The sequence below is a fragment of the Panulirus ornatus genome, chromosome 58 (genome assembly GCF_036320965.1).
Source record: "Panulirus ornatus isolate Po-2019 chromosome 58, ASM3632096v1, whole genome shotgun sequence".
Taxonomy (NCBI): domain Eukaryota; kingdom Metazoa; phylum Arthropoda; class Malacostraca; order Decapoda; family Palinuridae; genus Panulirus; species Panulirus ornatus.
In genome coordinates, this window is record NC_092281.1 from 19546774 (window position 1) to 19566066 (window position 19293).

Sequence of the window (19293 nt, forward strand, 5' to 3'; positions counted from 1 at the left end):
GTGTTATAGTACTTGTTACAAACCGTTTCTTGGTACCATGCACTTCCCTGCCAACAGAAATAAGGATTCCACTGACAAATGTGCTACCTATTCACATATAGTACATGCAAATTCGGATACAGAGTAAATAAAAATTACATTAGTATGGTTCTACTACAATTTGAAAATCTGATTGATCAGGGATGCTATGGGAAGCTAAGTGAGGTTTTCATAAGTTTTGTTGATTTCCAATACTGATTCAGCTGTTTTTGCTTAAAATAAGCCACCACTTTTTATGATCCTTATGGTCCTATATTCATTTTGATATACATACAGATTCCACTGATAAATACACTTTATATCTAGTAGGTTCCCAGAGCATCTGAGAATATCACTGGTATACTTCAAGCAAAACACTGAAATTTAAGGTAAATATGGGGTGTTGAGGAAGGTTAGTGAAATTTTCATAGCTTCTGTTGTTTCATAATCATGTTACACCAACTTTTACTTCTTTTAACCCCATGACTTCCCTATATATAACAGCCTTCCTACCCCCAATATCAGTATAACCATTACTGCACAATAAGGACTAAAGCTCTAAATCATGCTCTGCTTCCTTCATTCTATTCTCTACATATGAATTACCATTGGAAAGCAATAACAATCAGACTCCAAAGCTTACAGTGATGGGGTTAAACTGGCATTTTAGCAATGTGTTTTTAAGTAAGCAATCACTGCACACTGGCCTTAAACTCCACTTTTATCATATATTCTACAATCATTCATTTCCTGAACATTTACAGAAGTTTGTGTTAAGATATGAATAAAAAAAAACTGGCTTAAAGATAGTATCTGTGAAGTGTAAGAGCACCATCTCACACTTACAAATATTTTACTTCATTTTGCAAGGATAGTTCTGTGACTATATAAAAAACTATGATGAGGCGCATGATATGGTACAATGTCTTCTCTCTGAAACTAAATAAGATGAAAGCTGGGTTGGCAAGTAAAATCAGGAAAACTGTGATTGGTGAAACACTTCTAGAAATCAACTAAACCAACAAAAATTTCATCAAACTTCCCCTAGCAGCCAAGCCTACCCTTTTTTCAATGTTATTTGAAAAATATCACTGCAGTCTCATGTTTACAGCCTGTTTTCATGAGCTGTCACTTAAAAAACACATCAAGTAAACGTTCTTTACAATGTGACAGGACCTGACAAATGGTACAGACATCAGCATATTTCGACAATGAACACTGAAAATCAGAGTATATCTTAGCTAATAGAAGTTAGGTGAGGTTCTGATAGGTTTTGACAATCTCTAGATGTTTCTCATCTTATGTTTCTTTACCTCACATTTTCCCTGATCATTATAACCATCCCAATTTGGAATTTTCTTTGTAACAAAAAATAGTGAATCCATTAACACCCCCAGACTCAATTTACCTGTATGGAGGTGGCATTATATCTATTTATAAAACTGAATGAAATGGGTATCAATGTATTCTCTACACTTGATAGAGTTGATTCAGACTGATGCCACATGATCTACAGAAGCAATCTTATCTTTTTTTTTTTCCATATGATAATTAAGGCATTATTGGTGATGGCTACAAAGATCAGGGAGAATGAGGAGTTGTGTATCACAAAAGTGGACAAAACCACTTGCAGAAATCAACAGAACCTATGAAAACCTAAATTAACTTCACCTAGAAGCCAATATTTAAAAAAAATGTGACACAGGACAGTTTTCTTTGTCAATAAGGAGCTAATGAACAATGCTTTTAGCTACCTCCCTCCACCGGAATGCGTTTCTTAAAAGTGCCTCTGAGGCCTCTCATTCCAGCCATCTGAAGCAATTCCTCAGATGGCCCTAATAAGAGGCCACAGACATCCTTTAAGAACCTCACTCTCTTGTGGGAAGGTAACAACTAACATCATTCACTAGCCCCAATGCAACTACAAAAATAGGCCAAAGTTTCCATTCATGAATAGGTGAAGTGCATTATTCATAACAGTGTAGACACAAAGGATTCATCCAGATCCATTGTGAATACGTTTCCACTACAAAAATGAAAATTACGGTAAATGTAGGCAGCTAGGTGAAATTAGGGAGGTTTTCCTAAGTTTTATCTATTTCTACAACTATTTCAGCAAAGGTACTTTACATCAATTAATTCCATATTTTCCCGATCTTCACAGTCATGTATTCAATTTTGTAGAAAATTTTTATAGAAAGATGGATTCCATCAACAGATGCATTTCACTATGAGGCCTAAGAGAGCATTTGAGATTTCTTGGAATACTTTGACAAAACAAAAACATTTCAGGTAAATATCAGCTGCTAGGAGAAAGAAGGTAAGATTTTAGTAGGCTTTCTTAATTTTTCCCAAGTATTTCACCTATTTTTACAGTACTGATAATATTTCCCCTGACTTTCACAACCCTCACCACTATTCCCCCCCTTTTTTTCTTTTGGAATATCAAACAACAAAAATACATTGTGCAATTCAAGCAGTACTTATCTAAATAAACTTTTGGCAAGTGTATAAGTAATATGCTGATACCAATTTCATCCAGTTCCATTAAGGAATACAATGGTACCCCAAAACTAGTACTTTCCCTCATCTTACAGAATGGCTTCAACTTATGACAGGGTTACATTCCCAGACAACATGTCAAACTTTGAATCCATCATAAGCTGAACCATTGAAAATCTTGTTCTAGCAGAATTACGTTCCTGACCAAATTTTTACTAAGGTAATTCTCATGGATGAATCATACAGTACCTGAAACAGCTTACCTTTTGAGCACAATTCCACACTCTGTCATGATGTAATCTAGATAATATTCATTGAAAACTTACTCAAAAAGATACTGTGCTGAAACACAGCTATAAGGGCTTTAGGTACTGCCTGAGTGGAAATGGGTATAATTAAAGCACCTGGGAGAGAAAGGGAAAGGCATGAGGATTATCTACACCACCCAATGAATTATCTGATTCAACAAATGTTTCAATTTCAAAGGAAAAAGACATTTCTTAATAGATTTATGAAAATCAAAGGGATGATAGCTGGTGGCAGGGGGAATGAGAGCTAATGGAAGAGAGATGGAGGGTATAGGCCTTGTTTTGGGCATTCCTAAATCATCCAATCCAGTAATTGTTTCAAGTGGAAGACATGTAGACTTTTTAAAAATGCCTTCACTTACAATGGATGCAGTAAATAATGGGGTAGCAGAGAACACAAATAAAGGCATTTTGCCAGTCAGTGGGATACTAATCAAATGCTCAGATGTAAGGTAATCAAAATATGCAAGATGAGCACAAAAATACCTCAAATCATGTCATTCAAAGTACCATTAAAGGAATTTTTTTTTTGTATTGCAAAATAAATAAATATCTTTGTCTTTTCTAATCACTTGCATGTCAAAGTAGAGTATTGAACCATCCTAACTCAAAGCCTTGCAGTACTCTAATGCTGTGCTCTAAATGCTAATTTCTTATAGGAAAAATCAATGTTTACGTACAATCACTGCAAAAAGTTAATGATGGGTAATGTTTCAGTTTAGGGATAAAAACTCAATCTTCTGGGAATTCAAAATCTTATTTCATAACTGGGTTACACTTTGACTTGATTACAATTAAACTTGGGGAGCATGACTAGGAGCATTTTTTGTTCAATATATGGTGACGGACAAAGTGATAGTGGCTAAGGATATTCAAATTAGTAAAAACGTGGGGTTTAATAATGTATGAATGTGCAGCTAACTTTCCTAAGCACCCAAAACTTACTATACTTCCAATATCATTTGAAAAAATGTACTGCAATAGTTACTGTTTACTTACCAATGCACGAACAGCCAGCGACCCCATGTAAACACAGCTTAGAGAGTTTTTTGGTCACATGATCCCAGTCTGCAGATGATAATGTCCAAGACATATTTCTACTATAACAGTGAAAATTAATGTAAATTTCCACTGGTAAGGGAACTCGAGTAGGGTTGTCATTTGTTCTGTTGATTTCAATAGGTTTTCACCTACTTCTAGATCATGTAACACCACATTTTCCCTGATGCTCAAAGCCCTTGCCACTATCATCTTACCTATTATGAATTCAAAAGTTTATTCTCAATTGAAAAGGGACCTAATCCAAAGTACGGCGGGGTGTTTACATTAAAATAGCAATTCTACTAGATGTAACTGGCATAACACTTGTAAGCATTAATAAACAATGTTCAATAAAAAATTATCCCCATAATCCAGCACTCTCATTAATGCATTATGAAAAATTAGCATCGTCACTGATCACATCATCTCATCAATCTAAACCTAGATAGTATATTACAATCTTGAATATAATGCTCAAGGGCATCCTTTTCCTCAGCAACAATCTTACATTTTTTATCTTCTTTCTCAAATCTTGCACCATATTCCCATCCACTCTTGTATGTATGAGATCCACCTCCACATATTTCATCTTATCACTTTAAATGTTAATTCATCCATCACCAAACATACATCTTCTATAATTAAACTCTGTGTTCTGTTGTTGCTGTTGCCATAGTAAATATTGATTTCAGAGCGATGGATATTCCTTTTCCATTCTTAAGATTGACTTTTCTATTCTAAATAACTCATTAGAGGTATGGTAATGAGAAAGACGGGAGTATGTGGGTATAAATAACAAATGAATAATGTTAAAACCTTTCAATATAAAATCATACTGACAACCTGCCTATTTAAGCACAACATAAGTTTTGTGGGTTTTATCATTGGTGAAAGTCCATTATTATCAAACATGTACCCCACTTAACTTCATCATGGATCATCTGGTTCAAAAGGAAAACAGTGAGTTTAGATGTCTGTAAAGATACAGGAATCTGATTCTCTGTGGAAAATATCTCATAAGCATTAATTCAATCCTTATTTTCTTAAAAGATATTCGAACTCATCCAACATATTTACAAAACTAGGACTCAGTCAGATTCAAATGTTGTGATGTATGGTGGTATTCTGTGTAATACATTAATGATAAAGGAAATTAAGTATCTCTAGACCCTAAAGGTAACTTTTCTTGTATTATAGCTTCAACTGGTGTGTATATCTCCTTACAAACTGAATAAAGCTCTACAGAAGCTGTACAAGCACCAGGTGAGTGTTCACCGACAGTGACAACTGTCCGCAAGACAATCACTCTCCTAACATCCTCATGCACAGCATGCACAGAGACAACTTTAGTGTTCTTTGTTCCATTCATAAACTCTGGTTTCTTTACATTCCATACTGCTTTTACCAAACAATTTCCCCTCTCTGCCCACTTTGCAAGAACAGTATTATTGGAATTTGCAAGAACAGTATTATCGGAGTTTGCAAGAACAGTATTATTGGAGTAAGAGGTGCTACACCTAAAATCCCACATTCTACATCAAACCTAGACAGTGTAAATGTTTCAATACTAACACTTTTGTCAAAATATATCAACTATAACAAGTGACTCCATCAAGTGATAAACTATCCTCTATACTTCTGCTGCCGTCTTTCATATCCTCTTTCTCCAATGGCTCCTTCTCCCTGAACTTCATTTTGCCAAAATTCTTTCATTTTCCTGTATGGTTTGGACATCAAAGCATATGTTATTGCAAAGAGGGGAAAAAAAAAAACTGATCTAAATTATACTATCCCACTCCCATTTTATTTCAGTTGCAAAACGTAATGAACGACCTTCTTAAGTGACTGACGTGGTGTCCATAAAGTGGAACATTATACAGTCATATGCAATGCTTCCAATCGAGCTGTCAAACTACAGTTAAAAATATTCAAAATTCCCTTAAACATGGGATTTGGAACAATTATCAGTTACAATATTTTCTTGCCTTTGTGCCAAACACTGAAGTTTAAACTCAACTCACAACAACCGAGTCATTCTATGGCAGGGTATAACAATGAAAACATGGGTAATGGCAGTGGAGAACATTTTTCCTTCGATGGCAAAATTCTACACAAAGAAGAGCAACTTACTATGAAAATTTCAAAAATTGTCTCTAATCTTTATAAACTCTCAGAAACTAATTGCTCATCAAATTTCTCCGTGTAATACTATAAAGTTAAACAATTCTGACATTCACTCACATCGAAAACTTCCCAACTTGTTTGTTGACACTTTTACCTGAGCACATTCACAAAAGAAATTATATTTCAGTTTCGTTAAACAAAACTTACAAAAGGAATTCTGATTTTTATATTCATTCATATATTATCTTTAAATTGATTTTTAATTAATTTTGAAAATTGGATTAACATCTGCATTCTCTAGAATGTTAATGAGCATATTGTATGTCTTGCTACTGTAAGTCTCAAATTCACGTTTTTAACACGGTGCAATTAATTTTCTTCAGTACCAACAGTATTCGTTAAATAATTCGCTTTCATGTTCATGAAAATTTTGATGTTCGACACAAATCTTTTTACACTCATAATACCTTGGGGCATGAATCTGCTGATCGTTGTGCGCAAAGATTTGCATCCAGCGCGCTTCTCTCGTGACTGATATTTTTCGTTCGATAATTTCTCTGTTTGAAATCAATCCACAATATGAGTATACGTACAATCATATTTCATGGAACGTTTTCGATACTGTTTGATGATCATGCTGCAGCCGTGCGATATAGTCATACAATCCGACATATCACCGCTCGCTCGATACACTGATGATTTTACAACATACGATTAATATCGGAACTATCATTATGTCATTGTCATATCGAACAATAACTCCATCTCCTCTCACCTATGATGAAATATGTAATGTGCATGTTTCTCTCACACGTGTCTCAACCAGTTTCCTACCTGTTCAATATGTCCAATACATTTTTACACGACTCGATGTTATATTTGGTACAAAAGTTCCATGCAGACCAGTTCAAAATCCCGTTATGTTCTTGACCTCGATTGAGACAGGAGCTAACCATAATTTGGTCAAAGGGAGGTGTGGGGGAATAGAATTCGCTATCAGAAAGGATGAAAAGCTCGAAATTGGTATGAAAAGGCACATTGTCTATTAGAACTTAGAATATTATTTTTTTATCACTTGAATGTTAAATCTAACCACTAATGTTAATCTGCTTCACATAACACTGAATATTTATGCGCTGAAGTGACATTATAACGAGTTCTGCAGCCATTTTTTAATGATTTTGATATTCAGTGTTATCAAACAGGTGATAATTTTCATCAAGGATAAGTGAACGTAATTTTTCTGAGATAAAATTTCGTTCTTATAAACATGTCATCTTATATAAGGTGTTGAAACTGACACGTGTGTCATTGGTCATTAGTATAAACCAATGCTGGTGAAGCATACAGATACGCTTTTTTTTTTTCCTTTCGAGTGATGATAGAATAACTAAAAAAAAGTGTAGTAAATTATATTGTATAATGTATTTATCCCCGGTAGTATTTGGAATTCCTTAGCTTCCGTCTCCCCCCTTTAGATAGGTCCCTGGCTATCATTAAATTTGTCTCATACTTCAGAGCCCAGGTGAAAAGGCGTGTCTGTCCCCCTCTCCAGAGTACATATCTGGTTCCGATTTAGCTATTTAGCAAAATATATTATGATACTATACCCACTTTCAAAAGTGAGAGCGTTCGTTTGAAAACGAGCACAAACTGCTAATAATATCCTTTATGACCTGGTATTTAGCATACACATGTACTTGATTCATTGAGCTAACATACCAAGTTGTTAGGAGTCGAGCAAAATCGAGCACTGAATTTCTTTAGAAAATACTGTATTGAACTGTGAAATCATATCCTGGGTGCCAAAGTGAACATAAACGACAAATTTTATGCTACTATGATACTAAGGCATACACCGGTAATTAATTCTTTTCAAATATCCGGCAACACAGCTGATAGATATAATCAATGGAGTTCGTTTCATGAAACAGATTAACATGTTTTTGCAGACAAAAAAAATGTTAGTCAATATTCAAATTTGGTGAAATGGGTAAATTTCTTTTTCCTTTTGAGGACCTAGAAGTGTTAGCTTATGAGTAAAAATATATAAATCATCATTAAGTTTAATGTACTTTAGAGTACTGTACTTTGTATGGTTCTAGGGGGTTGGCAATCTCCCAGCCCAACCCCCGGTTACATCCATCCTTGTACATGGGCACCAACAGCAAGGGGTACACGACAGCTGAATGGATGTGAGCAGATGCGGCCTTTCTTCGTCTGTTCCTGGAACACTTCCTATTACCACACCTCTCTTACCTTTCTGATAATAGATCAAACTACCTCATTGAACGTATTGTCCTTAAACATTTACTTTCCAATACATCCACCTTCCTCCACACATTTTCATCTAAAGCCCATGCCTCACTTCCATTCAACATTGTTAGTACTACTATAATCATGCCCATTTTTGCATGACCAGATAATGACCTCTCTTTCCGCACACTCCTCAGTCCTCCCAGAACTTTCGCCCCCTTACCCACCATATGACACTTCCACTCCCGTTCTTCTATTGTTCCATTTGCAGCAACATCCACTCATAGGTATCTAAAATGTTTAATTCCTCCAATTTTTCTCCATTCAAATTCACAGCCAACTAACCAGCTTTACCATGTTGAATCTATTAACCTTGCTTCTTTTCACATTTACTATTTCCTCTTTTCACACTCTCCCAAATTCAGACACCAACTTCTGCGGTTTCCTACTTGAATCTGCTACCAGTGCCATGTCACTGGATGACAACAACTGAGTCACTTTGCAGGCCCTCTCACCCACTCATCCCTTACCACAATATCTTTAAATGAATTTAACAGTCATGATGATATCACACAACCCTGCTCCAGACCAATCTTCACCAGAAACCACTCACTCTTCTCTTTACCTACTCACACACATGCCTTAACTCTCGATGAAATCTTCCCACCCCCTTTAATAGCTTTCCTCCAACACCATATATTTGTAAAGACCTTTCACAAGGTATCTCTATCAACCACATCATATGTTTTCTCCAGACACATAAATACCACACATAGATCCTTCTGTTTCTCTCAGTATTTCTCATACACATTCTTTAAAAAATACCTCTGATCCATATATCCTAGACCACTTGTGAAACCACACCATTCCTTCCCAGTCTGATTCTCTGTACATGTTTTCACCCTCTCAATCACTACTCTCCCATACAACTCATGTACACTCAGCAAACGTGTACCGCTGTAGTCTGAACACTCATCTTTGTACTCCTTACCAATATACAGCAGCACTACACAAGCATTCTGCCAATCCTTAGGCACCTGACCATGATCTATATACATAATGAAAATCGTAACTAATCATTCAACAACACAGTTACCCCTACACACACACACACACACACACACACACATACATTGACAGCACATCAACCCCAGTATACCACATCATTCTAATTCACTCTATTCCTTGCGTGCCTTTCACCCTCCTGCATGTTCAGGCATCAATCACTCAAAATCTTTTTCACTCCATCTTTCCACCTCCAAATTGGTCTCCCACTTCTTGTTCCCTCCATCTCTGACACATATATCCTCTTTGTCAAGCTTTCCTCATTCATTCTCTCCATGTGACAAAACCATTTCAAAACACCCTCTTCAGCTCTCTCAACCACACTCTTTTTATTACCACACATCTCTCATCCTTTCATTACTTACTCGATCAAACCACCTCACACCACACATTGTCCTCAAACATCTCAGCACATCCACCCTCCTCACACAACTCTATCTATAGCCCGTGCCTCGCACCCATATAACATTGTTGGAACCACTATTCCATCAAACATACCCATTTTTGCTTTCTGAGATAACGTTCTCGACTTCCACTCGGTTTTTAACGCTCCCAGAACTTTCGCCCCCTCCCCCACCCTATGACTCACTTCCACTTCCATGGTTCCATCTGCTGCCAAATCCACTCCCAGATATCTAAAACACTTCACTTCCTCCAGTCTTTCTCATTTCAAATGTACCTCTCAATTGACTTGTCCCTCAACCCTACTGTAGCTAATAACCTTGCTCTTATTCACATTTACTCTCAGCTTTCTTCTTTCACACACTTTACCAAACTCGGTCACCAACTTCTGCAGTTTCTCACCCGAATCAGCCACCAGCACTGTATCATCAGTGAACAACAACCGACTCACTTCCCAAGCTCTGTCATCCACAACAGACTGCCTACTTGCCCCTCTCTCCAAAACTCTTGCATTCACCTCCCTAACAGCCCCATCCATAAACAAATTAAACAACTATGGAGGCATCACACACCCCTGCCGCAAACCGACTTTCACTGAGAAACAATCACTTTTCCTCTCTTCCTACTCGTATACATGCCTTACATCCTCGATAAAAACTTTTCACTGCTTCTAACAACTTGCCTCCCACACCGTATATTCTTAATACCTTCCGCAGAGCATCTATATCAGTTCTATCACATGCCTTCTCCACATCCATACATGCTACATACAAATCCATTTGTTTTTCTAAGTATTTCTCACATACATTCTTCAAAGCGAACACCTGATCCACACATCCTCTACCACTTCTGAAACCACACTGCTCTTCCCCAATCTGATGCTCTGTACATGCCTTCACCCTCTCAATCAATACCCTCCCATATAATTTCCCAGGAATACTCAACAAACTTATACCTCTGTAATTTTATATATATATATATATATATATATATATATATATATATATATATATATATATATATATATATATATATGGTGGTTTCAGAAGTGGTAGAGGATGTGTGGATCAGGTGTTTGCTTTGAAGAATGTATGTGAGAAATACTTAGAAAAGCAAATGGATTTGTATGTAGCATTTATGGATCTGGAGAAGGCATATGATAGAGTTGATAGAGATGCTCTGTGGAAGGTATTAAGAATATATGGTGTGGGAGGCAAGTTGTTAGAAGCAGTGAAAAGTTTTTATCGAGGATGTAAGGCATGTGTACGTGTAGGAAGAGAGGAAAGTGATTGGTTCTCAGTGAATGTAGGTTTGCGGCAGGGGTGTGTGATGTCTCCATGGTTGTTTAATTTGTTTATGGATGGGGTTGTTAGGGAGGTAAATGCAAGAGTTTTGGAAAGAGGGGCAAGTATGAAGTCTGTTGGGGATGAGAGAGCTTGGGAAGTGAGTCAGTTGTTGTTCGCTGATGATACAGCGCTGGTGGCTGATTCATATGAGAAACTGCAGAAGCTGGTGACTGAGTTTGGTAAAGTGTGTGGAAGAAGAAAGTTAAGAGTAAATGTGAATAAGAGCAAGGTTATTAGGTACAGTAGGGTTGAGGGTCAAGTCAATTGGGAGGTGAGTTTGAATGGAGAAAAACTGGAGGAAGTGAAGTGTTTTAGATATCTGGGAGTGGATCTGGCAGCGGATGGAACCATGGAAGCGGAAGTGGATCATAGGGTGGGGGAGGGGGCGAAAATTCTGGGGGCCTTGAAGAATGTGTGGAAGTCGAGAACATTATCTCGGAAAGCAAAAATGGGTATGTTTGAAGGAATAGTGGTTCCAACAATGTTGTATGGTTGCGAGGCGTGGGCTATGGATAGAGTTGTGCGCAGGAGGATGGATGTGCTGGAAATGAGATGTTTGAGGACAATGTGTGGTGTGAGGTGGTTTGATCGAGTGAGTAACGTAAGGGTAAGAGAGATGTGTGGAAATAAAAAGAGCGTGGTTGAGAGAGCAGAAGAGGGTGTTTTGAAGTGGTTTGGGCACATGGAGAGGATGAGTGAGGAAAGATTGACCAAGAGGATATATGTGTCGGAGGTGGAGGGAGCAAGGAGAAGAGGGAGACCAAATTGGAGGTGGAAAGATGGAGTGAAAAAGATTTTGTGTGATCGGGGCCTGAACATGCAGGAGGGTGAAAGGAGGGCAAGGAATAGAGTGAATTGGAGCGATGTGGTATACCGGGGTTGACGTGCTGTCAGTGGATTGAATCAAGGCATGTGAAGCGTCTGGGGTAAACCATGGAAAGCTGTGTAGGTATGTATATTTGCGTGTGTGGACGTATGTATATACATGTGTATGGGGGGGGGTTGGGCCATTTCTTTCGTCTGTTTCCTTGCGCTACCTCGCAAACGCGGGAGACAGCGACAAAGTATAAAAAAAAAAAAAAATATATATATATATATATATATATATTTATTTATTTATTTATTTTGCTTTGTCACTGTCTCCCGCGTTTGCGAGGTAGCGCAAGAAAACACACGAAAAATGGCCCAACCCACCCACATACACATGTATATACACACACAGACATATACATATATACACATGTACAAAATTCATACTGTCTGCCTTTATTTATTCCCATCGCCACCTCGCCACACATGTAATAACAACCCCCTCCCCCCTCATGCGTGCGAGGTAGGGCTAGGAAAAGACAACAAAGGCCCCATTCATTCACACTCAATCTCTAGCTGTCATGTAATAATACACCGAAACCACAGCTCCCTTTCCACATCCAGGCCCCACAGAACCTTCCATGGTTTACCCCAGACGCTTCACATGCCCTGGTTCAATCCATTGACAGCACGTCGACCCCGGTATACCACATCGTTCCAATTCACTCTATCCTTGCACGCCTTTCACCCTCCTGCATGTTTAGTCCCCGATCACTCAAAATCTTTTTCACTCCATCTTTCCACCTCCAATTCGGTCTCCCACTTCTCCTCGTTCCCTCCACCTCTGACACATATATCCTCTTGGTCAATCTTTCCTCTTTCATTCTCTCCATGTGACCAAACCATTTCAAAACACCCTCTTCTGCTCTCTCAACCACACTCTTTTTATTTCTACACATCTCTCTTACCCTTACATTACTTACTCGATCAAACCACCTCACACCACGTATTGTCCTCAAACATCTCATTTCCAGCTCATCCACCCTCCTGCGCACAACTCTATTCATAGCCCACGCCTCGCAACCATACATCATTGTTGGAAGCACTATTCCTTCAAACATAGCCATTTTTGCTTTCCGAGATAATGTTCTCGACTTCCAAACATTCTTCAACGCTCCCAGAATTTTCGCCCCCTCCCCCACCCTATGATTCACTTCCGCTTCTATGGTTCCATCCGCTGCCAGATCCACTCCCAGATATCTAAAACACTTTACTTCCTCCAGTTTTTGTCCATCCAAACTTACCTCCCAATTATCCCTGGGGATAGGGGATAGGGGAAAAAGAATACTTCCCATGTATTCCCTGCGTGTCGTAGGTGACTAAAAGGGAAGGGAGCGGGGGGGCTGGAAATTCTCCCCTCACGTTTTTTTTTTAATCTTCCAAAAGAAGGAACAGAGAAGGGGGCTAGGTGAGGATATTCCCTCAAAGGCCCAGTCCTCTGTTCTTCTGTTCTTAATGCTATCTCGCTAACGCGGGAAATGGCAAATAGTTTGAAAGAAAGAAAATATATATATAAATATATAGGATATTCCAAAAAAGGCCCAGTCCTCTGTTCTTAATGCTACCTCGCTATCGCGGGAAATGGCGAATAGTATGAAAAAAAAAAATATATATATATATATATATATATATATATATATATATGGTGTGGGAGGCAAGTTGCTAGAAGCAGTGAAAAGTTTTTATCGAGGATGTAACGCATGTGTACGTGTAGGAAGAGAGGAAAGTGACTGGTTCTCAGTGAATGTAGGTTTGCGGCAGGGGTGTGTGATGTCTCCATGGTTGTTTAATTTGTTTATGGATGGGGTTGTTAGGGAGGTGAATGCAAGAGTTTTGGAAAGAGGGGCAAGTATGAAGTCTGTTGGGGATGAGAGAGCTTGGGAAGTGAGTCAGTTGTTGTTCGCTGATGATACAGCGCTGGTGACTGAGTTTGGTAAAGTGTGTGGAAGAAGAAAGTTAAGAGTAAATGTGAATAAGAGCAAGGTTATTAGGTACAGTAGGGTTGAGGGTCAAGTCAATTGGGAGGTGAGTTTGAATGGAGAAAAACTGGAGGAAGTGAAGTGTTTTAGATATCTGGGAGTGGATCTGGCAGCGGATGGAACCATGGAAGCGGAAGTGGATCATAGGGTGGGGGAGGGGGCGAAAATTTTGGGAGCCTTGAAGAATGTGTGGAAGTCGAGAGCATTATCTCGGAAAGCAAAAATGGGTATGTTTGAAGGAATAGTGCTTCCAACAATGTTGTATGGTTGCGAGGCGTGGGCTATGGATAGAGTTGTGCGCAGGAGGATGGATGTGCTGGAAATGAGATGTTTGAGGACAATGTGTGGTGTGAGGTGGTTTGATCGAGTAAGTAACGTAGGGGTAAGAGAGATGTGTGGAAATAAAAAGAGCGTGGTTGAGAGAGCAGAAGAGGGTGTTTTGAAATGGTTTGGGCACATGGAGAGAATGAGTGAGGAAAGATTGACCAAGAGGATATATGTGTCGGAGGTGGAGGGAACGAGGAGAAGAGGGAGACCAAATTGGAGGTGGAAAGATGGAGTGAAAAAGATTTTGTGTGATCGGGGCCTGAACATGCAGGAGGGTGAAAGGAGGGCAAGGAATAGAGTGAGTTGGAGCGATGTGGTATACAGGGGTTGACGTGCTGTCAGTGGATTGAATCAAGGCATATATATATATATATATATATATATATATATATATATATATATATATATATATATATATATATTTTTTTTTAATATACTTTGTCGCTGTCTCCCGCGTTTGCGAGGTAGCGCAAGGAAACAGACGAAAGAAATGGCCCAACCCCCCCCATACACATGTATATACATACGCCCACACACGCAAATATACATACCTACACAGCTTTCCATGGTTTACCCCAGACGCTTCACATGCCCTGATTCAACCCACTGACAGCACGTCAACACCGGTATACCACATCGATCCAATTCACTCAATTCCTTGCCCTCCTTTCACCCTCCTGCATGTTCAGGCCCCGATCACACAAAATCTTTTTCACTCCATCTTTCCACCTCCAATTTGGTCTCCCACTTCTCCTTGTTCCCTCCACCTCCGACACATATATCCTCTTGGTCAATCTTTCCTCACTCATCCTCTCCATATGCCCAAACCACTTCAAAACACCCTCTTCTGCTCTCTCAACCACGCTCTTTTTATTTCCACACATCTCTCTTACCCTTACGTTGCTCACTCGATCAAACCACCTCACACCACACATTGTCCTCAAACATCTCATTTCCAGCACATCCACCCTCCTGCGCACAACTCTATCCATAGCCCACGCCTCGCAACCATACAACATTGTTGGAACCACTATCCCTTCAAACATACCCATTTTTGCTTTCCGAGATAATGTTCTCGACTTCCACACATTCTTCAAGGCTCCCAGAATTTTCGCCCCCTCCCCCACCCTATGATCCACTTCCGCTTCCATGGTTCCATCCGCTGCCAGATCCACTCCCAGATATCTAAAACACTTTACTTCCTCCAGTTTTTCTCCATTCAAACTTACCTCCCAATTGACTTGACCCTCAACCCTACTGTACCTAATAACCATGCTCTTATTCACATTTACTCTTAACTTTCTTCTTTCACACACTTTACCAAACTCAGTCACCAGCTTCTGCAGTTTCTCACATGAATCAGCCACCAGCGCTGTATCATCAGCGAACAACAACTGACTCACTTCCCAAGCTCTCTCATCCCCAACACACTTCATACTTGCCCCTCTTTCCAAAACTCCTGCATTCACCTCCCTAACAACCCCATCCATAAACAAATTAAACAACCATGGAGACATCACACACCCCTGCCGCAAACCTACATTCACTGAGAACCAATCACTTTTCTCTCTTCCTACACGTACACATGCCTTACATCCTCGATAAAAACTTTTCACTGCTTCTAACAACTTGCCTCCCACACCATATATTCTTAATACCTTCCACAGAGCATCTCTATCAACTCTATCATATGCCTTCTCCAGATCCATAAATGCTACATACAAATCCATTTGCTTTTCTAAGTATTTCTCACATACATTCTTCAAAGCAAACACCTGATCCACACATCCTCTACCACTTCTGAAACCACACTGCTCTTCCCCAATCTGATGCTCTGTACATGCCTTCACCCTCTCAATCAATACCCTCCCATATAATTAAATTTTAGTGAGAATAAAAAGATGTTCTGGAAGGAGGTAAATAAAGTGCGCAAGACAAGGGAGCAAATGGGAACTTCAGTGAAGGGTGCAAATGGGGAGGTGATAACAAGTAGTGGTGATGTGATGAGATGGAGTGAGTATTTTGAAGGTTTGTTGAAGGTGTTTGATGATAGAGTGGCAGATATAGGGTGTTTTGGTCGAGGTGGTGTGCAAAGTGAGAGGGTTAGGAAAAATGATTTGGTAAACAGAGAAGAGGTAGTAAAAGCTTTGCGGAATATGAAAGCCGGCAAGGCAGCAGGTTTGGATGGTATTGCAGTGGAATTTATTAAAAAAGTGGGTGACTGTATTATTGACTGGTTGGTAAGGTTATTTAATGTATGTATGACTCATGGTGAGGTGCCTGAGGATTGGCGGAATGCGTGCATAGTGCCTTCTACGACAAGCAGGGAATACGTGGGAAGTATTCTTTCTCCCCCATCCCTAAGGATATATATATATATATATATATATATATATATATATATATATATATATATATATATATATATATATACTATCCCTATGCATCATAGAAGGCGACTAAAAGGGGAGGGAGTGGGGGGGCTGGAAATCCTCCCCTCCCATTCTTTATACATATACATATTCTTTTCACAAATTCGCCATTTCCTACATTAGCTAAGTAGTGTCGAGAACAGATGACTGAGCCTTAGAGGAAAATCCTCACTTTGCCTACCTATGTGTTCCTTCTTTTGGAAAAGTAAAACAGGAGGGGAGGATTTCCAGCCCCCTGCTCCCACCCCTTTCAGTCGCCATCTACGACACGCAGGGAGTATGTGGGCAGTATTCTTTCTCCACCCTATCTCCAGGCATGTGAAATATCTGGGGTAAACCATGGAAAGGTCTATAGGACCTGGATAGCACCAGAAAAACAGACAAAATGGCTACATTCGTTCACACTCAGTCTCTCGTTGTCATGAGTAATGCACCGAAACCACAGCTCCCTATCCACATCTGGGCCCCACAGACTTTTCCATGGTTTACCCCAGATGTTTCACATGCCCTGATTCAGTCAATTGACAGCATGTAAACCACGGTATACCACATCCTTCCAATTCACTCTATTCCTTAAATGCCTCTCACCCTCCTGCTGTTTCCAGAACCTGCCTGCTTGCAGTTATGCCTTGAGGAAAAAGGCACCTTAGGTGAGGTTGCATTGCTGGAGTATAATCTCATCACAATACTTCTCACTTCAAAGGAGTGCATCCTTTCTTTACTACTTTTAAACTGGAGCTGCATGAACCCTTGAGAAAGGGAGCCCTGGGGTTATATAATAATGATTATAAAATCATTAACACCTAATTTCATTGGAGTGGATCTGATTTTACACTCTACAGTAAACCCTTACTTAACGGACCCTGATATACAAATTTTGGATTTAACGTACAATTCATAATACAGTACATCAATCAATAATAACTACAAAAATTAAAAATCTCAAAAGCCCCACCATGCCCATTTCATATCGCACTTGTTTTTGGTAGCATGGGGTAGACTTGCTTTGGTTCAGTCTCAGTCTGGCTCAAGCTATTGTGTGGTGAGGTTGTATACAGTGTTCCTGTTATTTCAGAATTAAGACTTTATTTATCAAATAATTTTGCAAGCCTTAGAATTCAAAATGGCATCAAATGATCGTAAGAAGTGCAATGAAAGCAAGTAGTCCATCCTCACTTTCTCGTAAAGAAGTATCCTTTCACAGGAGAGGGGTAGCATCACCTCTATCTCAGTCTGACTCCTACCTCCAACTGCACAGCGAGGCAAGCATTCCCATGCTGCTGAGTGCCTGCCGATCAATTATCATACCACACACTAAACACAGCACACCCTCATGAGATTTTGGTAACTAAATGTGACATTTTGTTACAGCAAAAACAAAAACAACTAAAAACAAGAAAACAAAAAGAGAATGAAAATAAAATTCATCAAGGAATAAGGAAATCATACACACAAATCACTGCTCAGCAACAATACACTTCCTTTACATGTGGGCAAAACAAAAATGACAAGAAAATAGTGTGTTCACTCTTTACAGGAGCCACCACAAACATAGTCTTCAAGACAAAAATGACATAAGAAATTAGTGTGTTCACTCTTTACAGGAGCCACCACAAACATAGTCTTACAAGTGTACAGGATGTTGTCTCACATGGCGAGGGCACCACCACCTATGGCTGGGAGTCGTCACAACTGGAGAGGGGCCACTGCTGGTAGGTACTCCCCTTGAACCACACGAGTCTTGGGGATCAGCAAAACCCACGGGCGTAGGTGATGTCAGCTTCGCCTCAGCCATCCAGCTTCACTGAGTATTCTCCATGCAGCTTCACCCCCAACTACCATGCTTGTCGTGTCCCACACCTTTGAAGTGATGTCCCACATGCAGACAGGGGTGCCAACATGCCCATGAAGAGCTGGGGCAGCATAACAGTGTCACCTGCTGGGCCACCCTGCATGCGATCTGGGCTCTTTGCTACGGCCTGATCCCTGTTTTGCAGAGCAGTTCTCCAACGCTGGTTTATAAGATGATGTTGCCAGGGTGCCAAGACACCATCTTGCAACTGTCTCGCTGCTGCCAGCTATGCAAGTGATTTATCCCCCTTTCTTAGGGGGAGTGTCGAGATATTGGAGCATAGCCTGAGTTGCTTTGCTGTTGTGTGTTACCTCCAACAGCCGTGTTGCCCTAAACACCCGTTCAGCTGCCTTTACTGCTGCCTCAGTTTGTCCATTGGACTGGGGGAAGTGGGCTGAGGAGATGCAGACCATGATTCTCCAGATTTTTGTGTAAAGCTTTCCTGTCCTCACTGTCTAGATTGGTTCTCCCATCCAAGGCAATTTCCTTGGGTGTGCCCCATCTCCTGAAGGTGAGCAGTTTTGTGATACCTTGGGATTTTCCTGCATAGGTTTGAATCCTACTTACTGTGCCATGTAAGAGGTGCAGTGAAAGCATTTGGTCTGTCCTCACTTTATCATAAAGAAATATCCTTTCACAGGCAAGGGGTGGCATCATCTCTTTCTCAGTCTGACTCCTGCCTCCAACTGCCTGGCGAGCGTTTCCATGTTGCCTGCTGGGTGTCTGCTGCCAAACTATTGTGCTACACACTAAACCTTACAATGACTGAGG

General features: G+C 39.8%; 1 protein-coding gene across 3 annotated transcripts in view; it reads right to left on the reverse strand.

The window, feature by feature from the left end:
• The window catches only part of LOC139766625 (uncharacterized), a 43983-nt gene extending 37824 nt beyond the window's left edge, over positions 1–6159 (reverse strand). Inside the window, exon 1 of one of the 3 annotated variants that reach the window (XM_071695492.1) lies at positions 6111–6159. The gene's annotated coding sequence lies outside the window, so the exon portion shown is untranslated. The other 2 variants (XM_071695493.1, XM_071695494.1) reach the window with 2 other exon arrangements.
• Positions 6160–19293: the final 13134 nt, after the last annotated feature.